The sequence below is a fragment of the Schistocerca nitens genome, chromosome 2 (assembly GCF_023898315.1).
Source record: "Schistocerca nitens isolate TAMUIC-IGC-003100 chromosome 2, iqSchNite1.1, whole genome shotgun sequence".
Classification (NCBI taxonomy): Eukaryota; Metazoa; Arthropoda; class Insecta; order Orthoptera; family Acrididae; genus Schistocerca; species Schistocerca nitens.
The window spans coordinates 638001713-638012242 of record NC_064615.1 but is presented as its reverse complement, the minus strand read 5'-3'; positions in this window follow the sequence as shown (position 1 = coordinate 638012242).

The window sequence follows — 10530 nt, the reverse complement described above, 5'->3', positions numbered from 1 at the left end:
GACTGCCAGCGCCAGCATAGTGGCACAGTGGGAATCTGCGGTAACTACGTAGTTAAGTTTGCCATATGGAAATATCCGATGAGTAGCCAGAACGCATCATGTTGCATATTTGTTAGATCGGTTACTGCTGCTTCAATGACAGGTTATTAAGATTTAAGTGAGTTTGAGCGTGGCGTTATAGTCGACGCACGAGCTATGGGACACAACATCTCCGAAGTAGCGATGAAGAGGGGATTTTCCTGTTCGACCATTTCACGAGTGTACCGTGAATGTCACGAATCCGGTAAAACAACAAATCTCCGACATCGCTGCTGCCTGAAAAAGATCGTACAAGAATGGGACCAATCGTTCAGTGTGACAGAAATGCAACCTTTCCGCAAATTTTCTCTGCCCGGGGACTGGGTGTTTCTGATGCCCTCATCATTCTATCGTCATCATCATTTGTGACAGTGGCTAGATTGTATTGGGTAAAAACAATTGGACTGTGTAAAAATTGGACTTTGGAAAGGAAGCTGTCGACCGCGCAGCTGAGCGCTCCACAAACTAAACATCATCATATTCCTCCTTCCGCAAATTGCAGCATATTTCAATGCTGGGCCATCAACAAGTGTCAGCTGGTAACACCTATTTTTGACCTATTTTGTATCTGTATCGACATTTCTGTGTCAGTTTGTAGTATTGCTTATGTATGATGTTGTATCTGTCATGGAAATTCTTTGACTCTGTATACTTGTTTCAGTTATGGGATTTTTTGAACAATGTTGTTTAAATTGGGCTACTGAATTTAAATAACTACTGAAATGATTGTTGTGTAATGTACTATAAATGACTTGGTCCATAACTAGGTAACGTAGGGTTATATGTAAAAGATGTGGGGAAGCCCCGCAGCTACGGAAGTAGCCTGGCAAAGTGAAAAAGATGTAGTTGCCGCTCAAGTCGCAACTTGTCCTTTGTGATGGTCAGAAGTCTGGGCTGAGCAGGGCTGTCGTTAACACCTCGCTAGCAGTAACGGATCATCGTGGCTCATATTTCTGGAGTTTTGAGGCCAGAAGAGCTTAAGGGCAGTATTTATGGCCTCAGATTATTATTATACCATTATCGTGGCATGGTATTCGGGACTATAAATATAACTCCGACGCCAGGAAGATATGTAACAGGGCGAAGTCAACAGTATTGCCATGACTGCATCTATCTGATAATTAATGATAAGAATACTTACCATTTCTCATACATGTTGGTGTAGGTTTGTTAATGAGCATGTTTCTTCAAACCATGAAAGTTTAAGCGTCCTCAAGTACTAGGCTAGTTTTTTAATGGAGCAATACCACGGCTCCTTCAGAGCCAATGTAGTTAGATGAGCTTTCTGGTTAGTTGCTTCAATCCGAATTTAAGAAAGAACTATTTACTGTGTTAGCAATTCTAAAGCTAGCTGGTTAATGTACATGCATGGAGACCCTGTAGTGAGCAATGAAATAACAAAGTATGATCATTAGCAGACCCTCTGATTTAAATTCGGAATCAATTCAAGCTTTTCCCTGGTCAGTATTGCTACTAGTTTCATGTGTGCTGGTAATTGGTTTTATAAACTGTTGCACGTAGTTCATTTATGGTACGTGTTGTCGAGAGGCATATGCTGCTGTTTTCTATCTCATTGGCCATTTGTTTTTACTACCACATTTATCTGCAAGGTTAAGTACTGTGTTGTAGTAGGAGCAGATGTAAGAAAAGAGTTTAATGTGTGTGTGTGTCAAAGTAAGTTAGGTTAGCCTTAGCATTGCCTTCTGCTTTATTATTTAACTAGACAAAAGAATGCCTAATTAGGCTGGCGTCCAATTAATAACATGTAATGTTACAACTTGCTTTTGTGCTGGAAGAACGTCTGTTCCTGAACCACCTGTTTACTCTGCTGGAGTGTTTCCGTAACGAATCCCAGTTTGACTGTTCTGTTTCCATTAGGTTATCTCACGGTTAACTGTTCAAAAATTCCTCGCAGACGTATAACGTTAGCGTCGATTGCCGTTTAAGGTCGTCGATGGTAGCGTTACAAGCGTGCGGACCATTCAACGAAACATAATCGACATGGTCTTTCGAAGTCGAAGGCCCACTCGTGTTCCCTTGATGACTGACCACACAAAGCTTCACGCGTCGCCTGGGCCTGTCAACACCGACATTGGACTTGTTGATGACTGGAAACATGTTACCTAGTTGGACGAGTCTCGTTTCAAATTCTATCGAGCTGATGGTCGTGTACTGGTATAGAGACAACTTCATGAATCCATGGACCCTGCATGTCAGCAGGGAACTGGAGTGTTCAAGCTGGTGGAAGCTCTGTAATGGAGTAGGGCGTCTGCAGTTGCAGTGATGTCAGACCTCTCATACGTCTAAATACGACTCTGACAGATGACACGTACGTAAGCGTCCTGTCTGATCACCTGCATCATTCATGCCCATTATGCATTACGACAGCCTTGAGCAAATCCAGCAGGCCAATGCGTAACCCCCTACGTCCAGAACTGCTACAGAGTGGCTCCAGGAACACTCTTTTGAGTTTATACACTTCCGCTGGCCACCAAACTCCCCAGATATGAAGGTTTTGAGTATATCTGGGATACCTTGCAACGTACTGTTCAGAAGAGATCTCCATCCCCTCGTACTCTTACGGATTTATGGACAGCCTTCTTCAGACTTCTTCGGACATTAGTCGAGTCCATGCCACGTCATGTTGCGGCATTTATGCGTACTCGTGGGGGCCCTGTAGGATATTATGTAGGTGTATCAGTTTCTTTTGCTCCTGAGTGTAGGTGGCGTGTGTAAGTAGGCAAAACCCGAAACTAATCAGCGAGTAAATAAATAGTAATTTTGATGTTAAACATTAGTAACGTCATTTCTCCAGTATTTGTACTTGTCAGGCTATGCCAATGACGTTATCCTTCATCAGGTATGACCCAGTGTACCTTAATATTCTGAGTTCGTCAGCGCCTTGGACCGCACTGCTGTGTAGTAATTCTTCTTTTCAGTATGGTATTGCAATGCCGGTGTTGTTAAGAAGAATGATACATGTTCCTTCGGACGTGCTTGCATGTCTGAAGGAACAGACACTGCGACGACTACAGCCGTTATGTAAAGCATGAAATGTTTCCGTGGTTGCGAATATGGACAATCATCAGCATTATAATGGAATGACGACAGTGAAAAACTGTACCTGACAGAGATTCGAACACTGATTTCCCCCTTATCGGGTTATCGGGAGCGGTCGCCTTACTATTATGCTATCCGTGGACGCTTCACTACCAGACCCAAACTTTGATACTTGTATGTCTTCAGTCATGTGTCTACAACCTGCACTCGTACATCCATCATGTATATTGCCGTACAGTGGAGACATTTTAACCACAAGTCGCTTGTCCGGTGTCGATGGATAAATACGCTTTTGAAATGCTTGTGTTGTTCAGAAGAACTATGCAATATTCCTTCGGACATACACGCACTTCCAAAAGAACAGGCACTGTTGTGGCTACAACCGTTGTGAAATACATGAAACGCATTAGCATTTGCGAAAACCCGCAACCATCAGCTGTGTAAAGGAATGACGAGAATGGAAGTTTGTGACTGACCGGGACTCGAAACCGGATGTCCCGCTTTACGCTAGCGGTGGCGCTAGATGTTTTACATATTACTAATAAGAGTAGATCGATGTATATCCATGAAGACATGGAAATTTATGCCAATTTTAACAAACATCCGAAGTTTGTTCTAAATGCACAAACGGATTTGCAAAGCAGGAATTTTCTTGCAGAATTTAAAAAAAAGTATTATGTTAGTCTTCGTATATTGTATTTCGATGCATGTGGCACTACAGTCTTTGTTCGTTTTAATTTTTCAGTGTCACCCGTCTTTGACAATTTGGACTTATATTGAACTGTCCCCAAAAGTTTTTATAGTTATTTCATACTTCTATAAAATATTTCATCATGACAACAGAATACCTTGTATGTCGTCACTAAATGGTGTACCCAGTAGTGGTTCCTACACATTTTATTGCAAGTGATGTTTGTTTGCTGCCCCTCCCTGCATTTTATATCTGTTGACCCCTTGTTTCCTATTAATAAGTAGTTTATACTAGCTTATACCTTTACTCGACGTACTTTGTGCAATAACTTTTACCTGTACGAAACTTCCTGGCAGATTAAAACTGTGTGCCCGACCGAGACTCGAACTCGGGACCTTTGCCTTTGGCGGGCAAGTGCTCTACCATCTGAGCTACCGAAGCACGACTCACGCCCGGTACTCACAGCTTTACTTCTGCCAGTACCTCGTCTCCTACCTTCCAAACTTTACAGAGCTTCTGTAGTTTGGAAGGTAGGAGACGAGGTACTGGCAGAAGTAAAGCTGTGAGTACCGGGCGTGAGTCGTGCTTCGGTAGCTCAGATGGTAGAGCACTTGCCCGCCAAAGGCAAAGGTCCCGAGTTCGAGTCTCGGTCGGGCACACAGTTTTAATCTGCCAGGAAGTTTCATATCAGCGCACACTCCGCTACAGAGTGAAAATCTCATTCTGGTTTTAACTGTACCTTTCTTAAATTTGCTGTTTGATTACAGTATAACTTTCCTCAAACAAAGTCATACCATGTATTTTGCTCAACATTAGATGCGTATACATGAATGTGAGAACAAAGTTTTCGCATCCTTATTGAACCGTGGATTTACTTTCAAAATCTTTTCTTAAAGAATTTACTTTATTTACTAGCGATTCATCAAGAACATTAACACATTTAATCACAGTATGTGAGCGTGGAAGTGGCTGCCAGTGGGGAACTGATGGAAACCAATTTCTTTCAACAAATGGAAATTTTATTCCTAAAAACCTAAGAACCTTGCCGCTCCCTTTTAACACGGCCGTAGTCACAACCGCTTACAACAACCGCTGAAAGACTACACTGGTGCAAATCTGCAACACACCAGATTACTTTAAATTAAAAATTTTAAAAACTCACACAACACACAAACTATACACCCCGTAGGAGGGATGGAAATAGTACAAAACACTCACATTAAAAAAAAATTACTTGTCACCGAAAGTGTAACTTGCTTTTAAAAGAAAACTCTTACGGTGGAAGGGTGGCAACTTTATGTACTAAAATGACCATTTGAATAAAAACCCATGAAATGCAGTCTTACATAAAATGTACAAACCTGCTCTACTTTACACATATACCGCTTCTCAAGATGATAGGCAAGATAAAAACATATTTCAGGAATTCGGCCTTTACACCTTAAGCAATAAATTGTTAACGCCGAATCCGACAAACATGACAGAGGCAGCTACTAACGTGCGGCAGGTTGCTCTAACCCACCCCTACTCCACAAGAGAAAAACGGACCACCCAATTCATAAATAACCACCTTCCCGCGGGTAGGCAAACGGAGAAGAATGGTGGGAGGACCCCAAAACAAACGGCTGGTGACCTCACCAAGAAAACAAGTAGAATTTAACAAGTAAATGAAACAACATATCTCCAATTGCTTAACTTCTAATAAACTGCGATCTCTGGCGAAGACCTGGCGCAGCACCCCCAACGCTCTCCCGAACCATCCGCTGCCAGCCGCTTCAACGGACGCAGGAAGGCGCGCCGATCTCCCGTCTCATGGCGTCGCGGCTCGCACCGGCCGGCCCGATGTCGTGGTCTCACTCCTGTTGCTCTCGTGTCGACCGCAAAGCCACTACCCCTTTCTATACTGCGCGGCAACCTTTCCCCTTTTCCACCAGAGGGAGACACCAAAGCTGCGATTGCCACAGCGGCGCCACCGCCAGAAACGGAGGGCGACTGCTTCACACTACGCGCTGCGGCGCGCCTTTCAAAACAGCAAATTTTACCACTGCTCACTTATGTATCCAATAATGTACGCTGTAGTGAATGATGAGTACACATCAACGCAAGCATTTCTATTTTAGGAGTATAGTGTTAATTTTTGTACGGTTTGATGTCGATGCTATTCTCACTTTAATGTGGCCTCGTACTGTTTGTGTAAACCCTTCTGGTTCAGAGACATTCATTAACATTTTTCACCGCTATCGTCCCACGTTATTTTGCATTTACATTTTATTTTTTTTGATATTATGACAGTATCGCATCCCGTAAGCCATAAATTAAATGGTGTACCAGATATTGGTTCTTACACTTTTATCACAGGTGCCATTTGGTTGCCGTCCTTCCTCGCATTGTATATTACTTGATAGATGTTAAAATGTTTTCTGTTCTTTTGATGCTCGTTATGTATTTTCCAAAAAATGTTAGTAAATGACACTTTAAGACGTAGTTTCTCTCATTAATGAATCCGTAACAGCTCATATTTTTTACTCGTTGTACATCATGGAATAATTTCTCCATAGGATTCCTCAATTACAATACTTGGTTCTGTACATTTCTCACAAATGATATGATGGGTCACTATGTATTTGCTTGTGATAAGGTGATATACATGTTTTTGAGAGTATCATTTTGGAATGTGCTCAATAAGGTGTAGCCAGAAATGAACGCCGTTTACACTCGCTATCTTTTGCGTTTTTGTTATTTACTACCACTATTCACCCATTTTAGAGAAATACAAAGCAAACATACAAACATACGTTGATGGATAGTAAATTGAGGATTCTGCTGGCTTATCAGTAATAATATATTTTAAAAAACATAAAATTTATTACTCCTCTGTAAGAAGTGTCAATAATTTGGTTTCTGTGTGTCTGCACATAGCATTTAGACACGGATGATCTTTGATATACGGCATTTCTTAAGTCTGACTCTGCAGCAATTACTGGATTGTACATTGTCAATATTTTGTGAAATCTGTAGTTATTCCGTGTGTTATCGTTAATGTACTGCATAAAGTATTTTGTTATGACTGCTTCTATGCCGTTGAGCTGTTTCTGTCGTTGATTGTGTGATGTACAACACATCAATTAAGTCTGGTATGGCAGCAATATATCTAATGTGCCTCTGACATTTGATATCGATAGTCTTACAATACTTAGATGCGTGTGTATTTTTGACAAAAAATATCAGTTGCTGCTGGTTTTCAAGCTGTAGTACGTAGACCAAAGTTCAAAATATGATGTTTAAAGTTGTCACGTTAATGTGGATCCATTCACAATGTAAGGATGGAATAAAACGCATATTTTTTTACAAATGATGAAAAATAATTTGACAATTACGACATATAATTCATAATATTACACATTAAGTAGGAAATTTTCACAGCAAAGTGGTAAGTTAATTTGAGGTGTGCAACGCCTTACTAATAAGTTGGTGATGTACGGAGATGTATGCAGACAATGTGATACTCTCCACGTTGGTTTTACAGGTGCCTGAAAATCGCTAGTCGCCGATATTAACTAATCACATAGTTTAAATAAAGACTGCCTAATTTACAACCTCCTGGGATCTGTTGTTTAAAATTTCTTCTTTTGGCGAACTTCAAAAAGAATATATTCTTGTGGATGAAGAATGGGGTAGGACATGATGGCTACTGGCTGTGTACAACGTCACTCCACGCTACAGGTGGAAATCGCAACACAGTATGGGCAGACGACGTGCACGTGCAGTTGATCGCCATATTTCGGACCTCGAAAAAGTTCGAATCTGTAGCATGAGGGACATGGGAGCACCATATCAGCAGATCATACAGGGAGTTGATTGTAGTGTAAAACTAGCAGAACTCTTAGCGACGATGTGAATACAGAGCAACAGCACTAAAAGGAGGAAGGACATCAGCACGAGATGATATTATAATTGCTCAGATCGCTCTGACGAATAGACGAATGACAACAGCTGAAATACGAGCAGAGGTTAGAGGAAAAGTGCCAGCACGAGCTATAGGTAACGAAGTACTGCGAACTGGACTGAGTTCTCGAGATGGCATTCATCGTGTATCTCTTTTGTCACAACACACAGACGTGACATACTTTGGTGATGCAGAGACAGTGATTGGTATGCTACGGTGTTCAGCGAGGTGCATCGGTTTCATTTGCGATGGTCAGGACAACGCAGAAGTGTCTGCCGACTGAAATATCAAGGGGTGCAGTGATTCTCGAGACAGATACCTCTCCAGCTCCTGGGATTTAACATGAAGAGTTATTGTATCGGACACTAGGTAAAGCTTTCATGGCCACGGCACTAACTAGCATATTGAAGCAAGATATTACGAGACCCTCAAACCACAGTCCACCCCACAAAAGCCTTGAGGAATTTACAGATCTTTGATTGGCCTGCCTGGTCCACGAAATAACGTAGCGTGTGTTTCAGCCATGACAAGAAATTCCACACAATGACATTCGGAGGAGCTCTAATTCTATGCCACAACGCATATTCGTATCTGTGGGGAAAATACACAGATGAGACGATACGTAACACTGACGTTGACAAAAGTCATGGCGATACGCACATATAAAGATGGCAGTAGTATCGAGTACACAAGGTATAACAGGGCAGTGCACTGGCGGATCTGTCATTTGTGATCACGTGATTAGGGCCGCACGACGGGAATCAACAGGCTTTGGAAGCGAACCAACAGTTGGAGTTTGATGCATACCACATTCCATTTGGGAAATCGTTAGGGAATTCAATATTCCAAGATACGCAGTGCCAAGAGTGAGGCGATAATATCAAATTACAGGAAGCATCTCTCACAACGGACAACGCAGTGGACGGTGGCCTTCACTTAATGACCGAGACCTGCGGCGTTTGCACAGAGTTGTCAGTGCTGAGAGACAAACAACACTGCATGAAATACAGGCAGAAATAAATGTGGGTTGTGCGACGAACGTATCCATTAGGCCAGTGTGGCGGAATTTGGCGTTAATGGCTATGGCGAGTGCCTTTGCCTGCCGCGCTTCTCCTGGTCTAGTAACCGTAACGGGTGGACCCTAGACCACTGACAAACACTAACCTAGTCAGATGAGTCCATATTTCAGTTGGTAAGAGCTGGTGGCAGGATTCGCCTATGGCGCAAACCCCTCGAAGCGGTGGACCCAAGTTGTCAACAGCACACGGTGCAAGATGGTGGTGGGTCCGTATTGGTGTGGGCTGTTGTTACATGGAATGGATTGGGTCCTCTGGTGCAACTGAACAGAGCGTTGACTGAAAAAGGATGTGTTCGGCTACTTGGAGACCATTTGCAGTTATAAGTGACCTTGATTTTCCTAAGAAACATGGAATTTTTTGGATGACAATAGGCCTTGTTACCGGGCCGGCGCGGCGGAATTTGGCATTAATGGGGTATTGTTGCAGACGGCAGATTATTTTGAAGAAGATTTTGCACAAGTCGAGCGAATTGTTTGAGCACCTAGATCTCCTGATATGAATGCCATCGAACATTTATGGACATATTCGAGAGGACAGTTCGTGGACAAGATTCTGCACCGACAACACTTTCGCAATTATGGACGTCTATAGAGGCAGTGTGGCTTAATATTTGTGCAGGGGACTTCCAAGGACATTTAGAGTGGATGCCAACTCGAGCTGCTGCACTACACAGGGCAAAAGGAGGCCCGACAGGATATTGGTAGGTATCCCTTGAATTTTGTCACCTCAGTGTAATTCAGTTAACAGAGTTAACCGCATATCATCGCTTCCAGTTTCAACAATGTAACTTTGTGCTACCTATATACTACACACCTATGATTATTTCAATTTTTATGAATAAATGGTGTAAATGAATATACAAAAGGTGAAAATTTCCAGTTTAGTGCTCACAAATTCAGTCTGAAAAGAGGTTGGCGTCGAAGTATAATGTATGAACACAAACTAGAAAGATGTAAGTAACTTGATGAATTAGTTTCGGATGGTAGTAAACTGTTTATCAAATAAGATTCAAAATCGGGTCAGAAGCTATGTGTGTGAGCGACGTGCGGAGAACGTCTGTGTGAACGATGTGTACAATAACTGCTGCTTCGATACAGCATCGCATCGCCTCCAGGTACAGTAAAATTTGTAAATATAAATGAATGGATCAGTATATGGTATTAAGGACTAATTACCTTACATGTGAAATTTCAGTTGCATGTATCCTCTTAATAGCGTGATTTCGAGTGTAATCGATTGTTGACTACATTTTATGCACAATATTTCGTGAAAACATTGTGCATAAAAGTAGAAAGAACAGCTAGGCTGTACACCCGAAAATACACCACTAATCAATCACGCCGACAAAACCTGATAGACCACATGTGTACCCTTCACTGACCATTTAACGTTCTGCGGTAGGTTCTTTTTCGTATCCTGTTCGTAAATCTTAGTGTCTTGTGAATGGAGAAACTGACTTTCAGAAATAAAAATATTTTTGGCTAAAATTTATGAAGCCCATCGAAGCAAGATTTCGGTAAAGTGTGGGATATTCATGAAATCGATCAGAGCAAGATTTCAGTAAAGAGTAGGTCTGTAATTAATTTTAAGCGTTCATACCTGTTAGTTAAGGCATTAAATTCAGTTTTATGTAGAATCTTAATTATTACTGAGTTTAAACAGCACAGATAGATCCT